The sequence below is a fragment of the Myiozetetes cayanensis genome, unplaced genomic scaffold, assembly GCF_022539395.1.
Source record: "Myiozetetes cayanensis isolate MyiCay16 unplaced genomic scaffold, myiCay2020 scf4, whole genome shotgun sequence".
NCBI lineage: Eukaryota > Metazoa > Chordata > Aves > Passeriformes > Tyrannidae > Myiozetetes > Myiozetetes cayanensis.
Window position 1 is genome coordinate 8,542,251 of NW_026087631.1, and position 13,163 is coordinate 8,555,413.

Consider the following 13,163-nt stretch of genomic DNA (forward strand, 5'->3'; position numbering starts at 1 on the left):
AACATTTCATTTCCTTTTAGCCTGTCGTCCTCGCTTGGCATTAACTTTCGAGAGCAGCCAGCAGAGTGTGCTGTGAACGCTATGAAAAGAATATCCTGCTTCTGGGAAATTTTTACATCTATATATTTACATATATGTACAGAAATGCAGATGAAGACATTTTAAGTGGTTCTAATACTTGCACGAGTGGTATGTAGTTCCTCCCATCAATTAAAATACTTCTCTTGTCGCAGATCACAGAACCTCTTCCTTAAAAATTAATAGCCAAGTCATACTAAACCGTCTGCTTTCAGCAAGATTGCTTTCCAGTGCTTGTATAAAGTTGGAAAAGTGCCACAATGGAGATGTCCAAGTACCTTTCACAGTCAGAGAGAAGGATCTAGAACACAAGGTATTTAATGGATGAAAATGCAAATCATAACCCCAGCCTACAGGAAGTAGCTTATGCAATTATACAGTATGAGCACACATTTCTCCAGCCTCGTCACTCCCTCCTTTGGACTTACTTAGTGACAGTGGAGTTACAAACAGATTAATAAATACATTAGAAATAAGTGCAATAAAAGGAGATTGAAGAAAAAGTGTTTTACTAGGCGACATGGAAATGTAAATTGTTTGCTCAAAAAGCAAACACACATACGCTTATGTTCCTTGTATTATTCTGGTGCCAGTTTCTTTTTCCTTGTTTTGTGGGAGCAGACATTTAGGGAGGAGTGAACTTCTGAGTTGTGCTTGTGGGGTAACAAATAGTTTTGTATCATTCACAAACTAAAATTGCATTAAAGCGAAGCCAAGTTTGAGACCCTGTGGAAGGGTTTTTAAGGGCAGAAGGACATTGTTGTTATGCAACCAAACTAGAATTAGGATTAAAAGGAAATCAGAATACATAAACAAAAACAAATTTGGAGGCAAGGCATTTGAATAAAATTGGCTCTTGGCCGCAACTATCTATGCAATGCAGTGCTTTATTAAGTGAAACTGTTTTAGAAACATATAGTAGAGGTTTGTTTGAGATTTTTTTCTTTTTCACAGGGTCAGTCTGACTGGGCAATTAAAGCAGAATATTCTCCTCAGCTCTGCTTCTGATCAGAATGAATCAAATACAGCGCTTCTTATTTTCATGGTCATGAGAAGGGGATAAAACTGATAGTTATGTATTAGCAAGGTGTTACAAACTATTTCATATGCACTGCTCTGGTCACGTTCATGCTTAATGTTAATCACACGTGGTTTAGCAAGTGCACATGAGTTAATAATCATAATGGTATCTGTGTTTTACACAGTTTTTCGGGTGCTGTCTGCCAAGTAATACCAAGTATTACTTGGCTGCTGGTAGCCATGTATTAAAAGGTAGGCTGTTAATTGGCAAGCACAGACATGCATTATTTCATAGCCACAGAGGCCAGCACCAGTGAGTGGTTGAGCACAAGGAGGCAGCTAGGCAGTGCTTTGCAATTCATCACTCCCATGGAGGAAACAGCGAGCAGCAAGATGAGAAGTTTGCTGACTCTGCACAACTTTTTTAAGTTAGCAGGGTTGAGGGTCATTTGTAAAGAATTGAGAGTGATTAAGCAGTAAAAAAGTAGATTAAATACAGGGTAGATAAGTGCAAGATGACGGGTGCGTAGAAACCTAGTTCTAACTTTACGTAAAAGGTACAAATACCTGAAATGGTTGCTGCCACTCAGGAGTGAGACTTTAAGTGTGTATGGCCTGCATGAACGCCAGCTTGGTGTCTAGAAAATGCACATTGTAAGGAAAGTGACAGAGAACAAAAGAAGGAACATATTTATGGCACTCCAGAAGTCTGTGCTGAGTTTGCATGATGAGCAATGTTCCCCACTGGGTTTCCTGCTTTTTAGAGAGAAAATGCTGGAACTAGAAAAGAATAACAAGGATGCTTAGCTGTCTGACTTTGTGTCCCTTGAAAGGGACAATTGAGTAGGATTGGATTTCTCTCTCAAGAGAGAGAGGTTGCCTGAGGCCTGTTACATCCTAAGTAACTTGGAGAGGGTGGATGGCGACTGACTTTTTGAGTACAAACCATCAGATTTGTGGTAGTGGGAGCCAGCCCTTAAATAAATAAGAAGATATGTTCTTCCTGCAATGTATTTCTGAATTGGGTGCAGTGCAGGGAAGATTGGAGAAGTATTAGGAAGAGGCTGTGTTGAGAGTTAATGAATGAACACCCCCTCACGCTCAGGAAATTCCCAGAGCTAAAAGCAGTTGGAAGCTGTGGGAGTGTTGCAGAGAAGATATCATGTATTTGCCTTGCTTTTCCGCTTCCTTTGACGTTTTCCTGTGGCCTGTAGTGGAAACAGGATGTCGGACTGAATGAGTTCTTCATCCGAGGCAGTGCGCCTCTTCCTCTGTATTCATGGAGGATCACGCTGAAACACCTGGAGCCACGTAATAGCGTTAAGCCTGTGTGATGGGTTCTTTCAAACCGGACTCAGTGTTCATCTGTACCAGGAGTATTATAGAGCAACTGCTGGGCTACATATTTCTGCTTTGCCTCATGATACACTTACATTTCTGTGTCCCCAAAGTCTTAGTGGACATATGCATACAGCTGCATTTGCATGCCTACAACCAAACATATTTTTGTCCTTCCTCAGTAAGAAAACATTTGTTCCACGAGGAACAGACCTAACGGTCTCACTTTTCTGTGAGTTTTTCTTTTGAAGGAGGAGATGTGAAGAAAAACCTCTTTACCCTCCCCCCCCCTTTGTTTGATGGTTCAGGTGGTAGCATCAGTTTTAGCCTCAGTAGAATTCAGTAGCCAGCAGTTGACCAGCCAATACACAGAGGCTGTTGGGCTGCTGCCTCTTAGCATGACTAAGGCATTGGATTTTGTCCAGTGATTTCAAATGCTTTTTGAATGGGAGAGAACTGTTCAATTGTGGCCTTAGGGATGTAAGACAAAAAAATACCATAGCCTTTGTGATTTTATTTTCATCAGGTTTTTAGTTTGATACACCCTTTTCTTATGTTACCTTAAATAAATAAATGGAGAAGTATTGCTGGCTCCTTGGTGAAAAAGAAGCATGTGACCCATGAGAAACAGAGTGAACTTGTTAAAACCAGACAGTGCACCTGCTTGGATTTGTATGTTCCCTTTCTGAATTCACCTATGCTGTAGTTCGTGGATCAGGAAATACACAGTGAATCATCCTGTTGGACAGAATGGGACATGCAGAGTAAATTAAGTTTGTCATACTTCCATGAGATTTTCTCCTTTGCTCACTACCTGTAGGAGGGGATTTTCATAGTGACGTGACCTGTCTTCATGCTCCATTTATTGTACCCCAACTGATGTATGTAATCTTGGTTGAACAGACAGATAACGAGGTAAATATGTAAAATGTTGAATGCCTGAGCAACAGATCTGAAAAGAGCAAGTAGGCAAGGACCATTTAGAGACAAAAACTGGCATTCTTCTCTAATGGGAGATCTTAATGCAAGTTTGTTATCATTTTCTTGTTACAGATGACAGAATGTGAAATTAAAGTGTAAATATCTTTTATTTGCTAGCATTGTACGTGACTTTTCTGTTTTATTCTCTTTACTGAATAGGACTTTAATATATTTGCCTTTAATATCAATAAAAACCACTGGTTTCATATCTGTGAACAGGAAAGTGTCAAGGCATGCTGAAAAAAACCACTGCTTTTTACTGTTTCAGAGATTGCTACAAAGCTGACTGCACACTTTTGTTGTTGATTGGCAATCCAGAAAGAGAAATATTTTACCAGAAAAAAATCCTCTTTCTCTTCCATGCACATAAAGAGTGGGAAACGGTGTCCAAACAGCAAACAAGGTCTGTAACTGCAGCATGGCAGCCTTTGACGATTGGGTGTCTCCAATTCAAAGCATAAAAGCACTGGAGGAAAATAATTCCTTTTTTCTGAAACTGAGGTACTGGGATTATTCTTGCCCCACCAGAAATGGGGTTTGAAGAATTGTCTCAACTGTCATAAAGCCGAATTATTCAGGTTTCGGGACCCTTTTTCCAAATGCAAGGCTTATCATTTGTAGGAATATTCACATACCACTTAAAAGGAATCTCTATATTGTCAGATTTATTCTCCCTCTCAATATTCTTATCTGGACAGTTATTTAATCCATGCAAGAACCTTACCTTTAGCAACTTAGAAACATTAAGAAACTTTGTCCATTGCTTTTGTCACCTTTACTTTCCCTTTAGAGGATCTCAGGCATTTCTGAAACAGAAAATAGGTACATCATCTGTTATATTAATCTCCAAGACATGAGCTCTAGCTATATTGAAGGTGAAAGACTGAGTGTTCTGGAGAAAAGTGTAAAATTCTGGCCTTCCTGAAGTATTTAAGGAGATGAGGAAGATAAGTATGTAAAAAGAAATTCTTCAAATTTCTGCTTTACATCATTCAGTGTATTATACTTTTTTTTTTAAAACCGTACCATAAAGATGTAGGAATGGATTTGCCCTATATAGGATGGAAAAGGTCCTGCCAGAGATGGACTGGTGAAGGAAAAGAAGGAAACAGCTCAAATGTTATAGAAACAGAAGTTTTTAATGTTGTTTAAACAGATCTTAAGATGGCTTTTCTGTATTTTGCAAAGTCACTGTCTCCTTCCCGACACCCCCCTGTGAAGGACCCTTATGCAGGAATGTCCTGGGAAGATACCCTGAGGTCTTCCCATTGGCCTTTGTTCACCTCTTTCTATTGGCTGTTAACTCTTTACCTGATTGGGTTTTTCTGTAGTACCTGGACCTTATCATTGGTCCCTTTCCAATCCCCCTGAAACCCATATAAACCCCCATCCCCAAATAAACTTCCTCTTTTGTCCATCCCTCAGCCGTGGTCCTGTGTGTCCTTACAGGCTCGTAGAGCCACGTGCTTGAGGGGCAGTTGGGAGAGCGTTACACCTCCAGAGAATGGCTTAACATCCAAGACCTGAAGGTGCCCCCCCCCTCCAAATCAGCCGTCATATAAAGAGATTTTTTTTTTTTACTATTGCTTCCAAGCCAGCCTGACTTGTTCCTTCCAGTAGCTGGAAGGGAAAACCATAAAACAGCCGACAAAGTCTGCTGTAGCAAGAAAATCATATTCCAGTTACCAGGATTTTAGCAAGATGTGTCTCTTCTGGTCCTTGCAAAGGTCTACAAAACATTTTGGTGCTGTTGTCCACAGGTTTGATCAGATCTCTCTTTCCAATTTGTTTCCAGTTTTAGCTGCAAACATATGATAAGTTCATTTCACGATATTGTCCACAGGCACCACCAGGCCTGTGGCCAGTTCAGACTGCTGAAGCACAGAAGGAGAAGGAGAATGTGGAATTGATCCTAATGACTGGACCATGCATTTTAGGTTCACACAAACCTCCCTGTGAGAGAAATAGGGAAGCAACATATGGCTTAAGACCCCTAGGAATGCAGAACCAGTGGGAGGTGCTTCTGAGGGACTGAGCCACCCAGAGAATTTGAATGTTGAACATAATCCTGATGCATCCTCTCAACGTGACCAGAAAATAGTTTCTGATCAGGGTCTTTGCTTGCTACCTGGATTTCTTCAGTTAATTGATTTTCTTGTCTTATTTTTGTTTCCCCCACCATGGGAAATCTTGGCTTTGCCTTGCTGGAAAGAAGAACACTGACCATAGCAATTTAATATGTGACATTAACTGATTTCTCTTTTGGAACACAGAAAAATGGATTCCAAAGGCTTTAATACCTCTGATTAATTTGAAAGTGTTCATAAGTGAAGTAAAAGAAAAAGACTTGCTGAGGCCCCTTTGAGAAATTTACTGCATTCCTATGTTACTTCCCCTTCATCCAAAAGTTTCTCCTAGCTAAGCTGTTGAAGTCAAACTTTTGCATAGCAACAGCAAGGTAAAGCCAGGTACTCCATTTTAGTTTTTGAGACTGGTTTGCTCTCTTTCAGAATTTGTTTTCTTTGTAGCATAGGTACACTGAGCTTTGCCATTTGATAGAACTCTTTTTTTTTTGTTTTCTTTTTTTTTAAGAGCATGATATGTCCACATACTGCTTAAAACTTGGGAAGGTCTTTGTGAAGAAAAATGAGAGGGAGGGAAAAAGAGAGATTTTTTCTATTCCTTACAAGATTTAGGATCTCATTAGTGATTTTTGGAATCTAGTTAATGATCTAGTGACACAGCATTTCTGTTGCAAGAGGCTGCACTTCCTTGCTTTTTGCTCAGCCAGGGTTTTCTTTACAACAGTGGTCAATGACTCCCAGTTTTCAGCATCCCCTCTGAACTTGGAGGCAATGAAACTACTCACCATCAAGTGAAAGTATCCTCACTTGTCTAGAAAAGCACCCTGTCTAGTGCCTGTCTGGAGACCTGACACACTCAGCTGCCAGCCATTGCAGCTGATGCACCACTGGTACAGTCCCATGCCAGGTGGGACTTGTTGCTTTCTCATGAGTCTGCATGTGCTCTGTCTCTCTAGGGTGTGTCAGCATGGTTAAACTCAACCAGCTTGAATTTTTATCAGTCAAATTTTGGATCTTCCTCAAGCCCCATTTTTTCATTTCTTGTTTTTCCAGTTTGGGGGGTGGGGGTGGGGGTTGTGATTCTGAATGTTGCACATTTTCCTAAATTATGTTTGAGATATTTTTATGAGTTTCAACTTTTTTTTTTCCTTTTCTTCTCTGAGAAAGCAAAACAAGCAGAGTTGCTGAAGTCCCAACATCATCTCACAGATTCATTAACTTTTACCTCAGTATCCCACTGAAGTCTGAAAATGCCTGTACAAATCACCTCAAACATCCCTGGACTTGGACTATTTATCTACACTAGCCACTCCATCTCTTCTGTGAACAATGTAATTTCTCATGGTACATACGAAAGTACTGGGATGCTCTATAACCAATGTCCTAATTTCCTGAGTCTGTCCCTGCTGTTGTCCATAGAAATGGTGTTCTGGGACATTTTACTGCTGTGTTGCACAACCTCAGTTTCTTCCCTAATACGCTGATAATCTGAATACTTTCCCTTTTAGTTTCATCATTCCAGCAATTGACTTCACAGTGCTACTTCTTACTTTTCCCAAAGTGTTTGCTCACAATTACACGTTGCAGTGATCTTCTATACAACATAAAATTGTCCTAATTGAGGCAGAATCCTGGTTGCAAATTTCCTCATACAGGACATTGATCCTCTTGACACATATGTTTACGTGGCAAATCCCAGAGGGCCCATCCAGAAAGTTGTGTGCTCTCATGGTAATGGATGACAAGTTTTAATTCCTAACGTAATCATGCAATATGATGATTAAATTAAGATCAGTGTGAAACTAATATGATATGGCAAATTCTTGTGCTGTGGTACATGTCTAGGGGGTGTGTTTGGAAATTAAATGTGGACAAAGTGTGCTTGCTGGCTGCTTGGCATTCAAGATATTCTTCCTAATCTGCTTTTGTAAAGACTCAATCCAACCGTCTCTTGTCTTTGACAGTTTTTCGTGCTATAACTCTCATATAGCCTAACTAAAGTTAACTTGACTGAAGCTGCCATAAGTCATTCATACATTCCCACCTACTCCTTATGTTCTGATGGTGTTTTATGTTTAATGACTATCAGATACTAATTTCTGTATTCTAGTAGATGCTATTCTTAGGAATCTTAAGAAAAGCTATGGTTAAATGGGAAGTCTTCATGTTTCATCATTGCTTCAGAGAAGTGAAACAGGTCTGCAAAAAACGTAAAAAATTACTCACTTTTACAGTAGCCACATTGCTTTTGTCTCAACAGAGAACAAAGCTTTATGCTGCTGTACATTAATTCCATCCTCTGTAATAGTTTTTGCTAAGTTCTCTGGTGTGGAGACCAGACGTACTGCTCTGTCATTTTTTGTATCCTACCTGAGGGTTTCCGTGCCAATTTTGAAAATGGCAGCCTTAAGCTGCATGAAGTGTTAAAATATTTTTATCAATTGCATAGAATTTTTGGTGGCTAAGCAAGATAAAACCTTGCAGTTGTGCCTGTTGGGTGGATGTGGCATCAATAACGTGCAGCACCTTAATGTGCATTTTAAAGTGAATTTTCTGGGCACAGTGTTGGCATGACAGAGCAGATACATTAACGGCTTACCGTAAAAGAGTAAATTAACATCTGTGATAATGACCACAAGAGGGTGCTCTTAATTACTGTTCCGTGAGTGCCGTTGGACTTCCATCCTCAGAATCAACGGGACAACTAATTTTAATGCTTATAAAAAATAAAGTGGTTAATCGTAAGTGGAATCTAGCTAAGTTATTTGAAAATGGCATTTACGTTTGGTCATATAATCCCCACCCAAATACACTTTCCCCTGAGTTGAAGCTAAACCCGACAATGTCTTCGGCTTCTCTTTAATGTGTGGTTTTTTGCACTAACACAGCTGTAAGAGTAGCAGGTATTTTGAATTTTCATTTAGTTTAGTTACAAGTCTCACGCCTACAAAGTACATAATAAAATGTTTCGTATTTGATACAAAAGCCAAATTTCCAAATGAAAAGACGTCCAGGTCTTTTCCAAAAAAAAAAAAAAAAAAAAGAAAAAGAATTTCAGTGTTTGGTACTGCAAGTGCTACAGTTAGGATTTTTGCACTGAACCACCAATTGCAAATTTGGCTTTCCATCTTCTTAGTACTTTAATCAGTGAAGTTGGACAAGTAACTTGCTGCTGTGTTTTCAAAGACACCCCATTTTCCACGTCCCAGAATCTATCATTTCTTTGTGAGTTTTATGCCTCTGTTTCCCTGTGTGTAAAATGAGAGTAGATCCATCTCGGTTTTAGAACTCCAGTGAGATTCCTGACAGAGAGTGGATGAGATGTTAGAGTGGCGCTTCCCACCTGACGGCCAGTGAGTGGAGTGCGTGTGTTAAACATGATTCCATACACAGGTATATATAATACACTTGGTTTCAAATGCAGCGATCATGCTGCCGTATTTGCACACACATCACTAATCTTTGTGGCAGTTTGTGCTGACACCATAACAACCTCCAAGCAGACCACCCACCCTGCAGTGCAGGAATGCATTTTGCACAGTTGACAGACCTTTGGGTTGTTTCCTTTCTTCTTTTTTTTTTTCTTTTTCTTTTTCTTTTTTTTTTTAATACTGTTCTTCTGTATCTGTCACTTATAGAACAATAGACTCAAAAAATGGTAGCAACACGCAGTTTTCTGTGTGTTCGTGCTGCTGACAAAAGAGCATCAAGACTAAAAAAAAAAAGCGATTTTTGCCTCAGTGGAAGCTGAAGTTGGTGAGATTTACTCCCGCCATAAGTCACACTCTGCAGTTTTGAATGAGGCAGCCAGCTTCTGGCTGGGTCTTTCTCTCTTTGAAACTGAAAGGAGGCAGCCCTGAGAGGCACAGCAACTGAGTTGAAAGCTGCTGAATGAACCCAAACCACAGCTCTGTTGTTGAAGCATATTCCCCAGACTTTCTTACTAATATTTTAAAACGCAGGTCTCTAGGCAGACAGATGAGCAAAGTGCATCCTTTCTGTGCACTCACTCCCCAGGGCAAACAGTGGTGTGCCCCTTTGTAGTTGATACGTGTTTCAGTCAGCACAGAAGTCTTGTGTAAGTCATGGGCACATAATTCAAGCTGTTCTCAAGATGGCAGTGATGACTCTCCCATGATCTCTCTTTCACAAGATAACAGCATTTGACCACAACTGTGACATTGCAGTCTACACATTGCTGGGTCAGTTTCAATTACTTCTGGGCCCTCCATCTGCACAGAAAGAGCAAGCGATTTGAATTTCTTCACTGCAAAAGGACAAGGCAAATGTACATTAGTTTACCTGCTTGAAAAGTTAGAACTGGCCCAACTCAGTGCGTTTATTGCTAAAAAATTATGAGATATGCCAGAAACAGGAGAAATAAGGAAGATAGAAGAGGGACATCCTTTGAATTGCTTTCATGTTTACATTTTCAGTCAGTAAAGAAACACATGGATAGCATATCTAGAATTCCACAAAGCCCTGTCAGAGGTCTATTCTGCTTCCTGAGGTTTACTGGTAGTGACAGAAGATGCTATTCAAGTCTTGTCAGTGTTGCAATAATTTGTGCTTCCTTTCCTTTCCACAAGGAAGAGCAAATTACAGACAGAAGGGGGAGAAAGAGAGTGATAAAAAGAGAAAAATAATATTGATGTTATTATGGAGAAGAAAGAGGTGGATTTGATGATTTTGCTCACCTCTTGCAGCAGTGCAAAAATTCTGATCCTTTAAAATGTCCATGGGACTGTTATTCTGGGTTCTATGGGATACTGATACAAATGATATGGATTTTGTGTCTTAGGAAGGGCTGAATCCAGGAGCTGCACGTTTCTCTACTTTAGGGGTAAAGTGAACCACTTTCCAGTGTCCACCTGAACCCATGCAGGACAACAGGCAAACTGGCTGTTCCCACCTCTTTTATGTGGGTCACAGTTCTTCAGGGCACTGAAAATGGTGCTGTAGAGCCTGGCTTGCCTGGCCTAATGTGGCACTGAGCTTGGGGAGAACTGGCAGTGATGCTTTTTTTTAAAGACTAATTAGAAACAAGGGAGGTTGCTTCTATTTCCTTTAAACCCTTCAAGAATTCCCCAGGGGGCAGCAGATGAAGGCTGCCACATGCAGGATCCTATGGCTTCCTCCCCTTGCCATGGGTAAAGCAACACCTCTGACATCTGTGGGAGCCACTATTACAGGTAATCCTTCAATGAGAGAGTTAGAAAAGTGGATGAAGGTGCTTCAGTGTGTGTGCCAGGTACAGCTCCTCCCTTGTGCAGATCCTTTCCAGTACTGCAGGGCAGGCAGCAGTGCAGAGGTGCTGTGTGAGTCAGAGAGCTCACGGCTGAGCGCCGAACCACCCATGAAGTTTGTGAGTTGGTGTCTCAGTCGTGCATGGAAGATGCTGTTCCCACGTCAAGAACACTTACTTACTTGATTTTACATGGATGACCAGTTCTGGCTTGCAAGGCTGGTCGCACTGGATGGAATATGGTTCCCAAAATCTGACAAAGGTTTGTGTCAGGAGACATCTCCAGAAGTTTTCAGTACAACCTTGTGTGCCAAGCAGGGCTCACCACAGCACTGGGTCAGGTCACTCAGGCCCTCATCTGTTTGAGTGCTTGATCTTTTCAAGGATAGAGATCCCAACACCTTTCTGCAGCCTGTCCTGGAGCTGCACTGCTCTCACAGGAAAGTTTTCCCCTCACTTCCAAACCCTCTTGCAACTTGTGCCCCCAGGGCCTTCTGCTCTGTCACTGGTCACCTCTGAGATGAGTCAGGCTCTGCTTTCACTGTAGTGCCCTGTAGGCAGTGGCAGACTGTAACTAGAACCCCCCTCAGTTGTCTCCTTTCTGTGCTAAGCAAACTATGTTTTGGAGAATGGATTCAGCTGAGAACATCTCTGTAACAGTCAAGAATATATTAACCTCCAGTGAGGATCTGGCAGCAGGCAACGTGAAGGCAGGGTACATTTTCTTTAGAAGGCATGAGGCAAAGTGAACACTGGAACTCACTGTGGCCAGTTTTAAATGATGACAGTATTGATTTAATTATGTGTGAGGATGAAGTGGGACAAAAGGGAGGTGTAACTCTCTGTGAATGTTTGGCTGCCCCAACAGAGGGTCTCATGCTCTTCCTTACTCAGCATCAAAGTTTGGCCCTGTTTTCTGCTCGGAGTATGCTCCTCCTGACCACAGCAGTATTTGCTTTGGTGAATTTTGTCTCATCCTATTACGCTTTGGTGAATCTTGTCTTCTCCTCTTACCTTGTACATCCACTTCTGTGAGTTTGTCTTGTGGGTTTTCAATCCAGTCAAGACTGCTGGATCTACAATAACTAGCAATAATGGGTCACAGAGCTGCACTGTTTATGGTAAGAAGAAATTCATCCCCTGTTTGAATGTAAAGCTGCCACCTGCTAGCTTCGATTTCTTCCTCTTTGTTCTTGTACTGAAGGACACATGAGTACTAATTGCCTATTGGCCTTCTCCTTGCCCCTCACCACTGATGGGATCTGCTTTCACTCTAGTCATCTCTTTTCTAGAGCACTATATCATGATGTAGTTGGCTATTCCTTACTTCTCATCATCTTCCCTATATCTTTATGTCCTTTTCCAGTTCTTCCATCTCCATTATGAGCTAGGGAGATAAGGGTTAAACATTACTCCAGTGGCATTGTAAGAGGCACATGAAAGAGGAAACTTAAGAGGAGGTGTTTAGATATGTTTAGGAAGGAGTAGAGAACTGGATGGTTGATGGTTGTTTAAGTAATGTTTTCCTTGATCATCTGAAGGCTTCTCAATGATGTAGGCATAAATTATGACCTGGACAAGATTTTACCAGCACCACTGTCACCTTATCCTTTGTGCAGGCCCTGGCCCTTTAGGCATCTTCAGTGAAGTTCCTAGTGGCTGTTGTGACCATTTCCATGTTGCCGAATTTGCTGCCTGCCAAGATGCATTTGGAAACACAGACAGTCCCTTCCCCTGCCCCAAGGAGGAGAACTGTCTACTTATGAGAGCACTTTTGAAGAAAAACTGCTCCTTTTTGCTTAATTCCCCACTTTTCTTTCCTGTCTGGTAATGGTCAGAAGGTACTGTTTCAAGGTGGCATCTGAAAACCCACTCTTTGCCACTGGGAGGTTAACACAGACTGTACCACAGCTGCCTCACAGGTGTATTTAGAGATGTTTTCCATATTTGTTGCCAGGGCCTGTTTCAGAATCCAGACTGATGCCGTGTGTGGAAATGGCTTTGTCAGGTCCAGGTGTTGAGATGAGGCATTTCAGTGACAGTCTCTAAGGCAGGGGCACCTGTGAGAGTTACTCTACAGTGGGACCAGGAAGGCTGGAAGGTGGAAGAGGCCCTTTAGAGGTGATGTGACCCATGAAGTGAGGCTGCTGGAGAAACATCTGGCAGGAGAAGAGAGTTCTTGCAGCAGCTTGCAATGGACCCTGGAGGCCCCATGGCCGGTAACACTGGAGTCATTTCCCTTGCAAGCAGCTTCATGTGTGAGGGTCACAGCAGAATCCTCAACCCTGAAAGCAATTCAGGTCAAGCTAACACCACAGTTATTAAGGCAGCTGAATCTCTCAGTTTTACTGTTAGAAAAAGTCTTCTCAGACATGCCTGGAAGAAATGGAGCTATTTTATTTTCTGAGTTGCCTTTT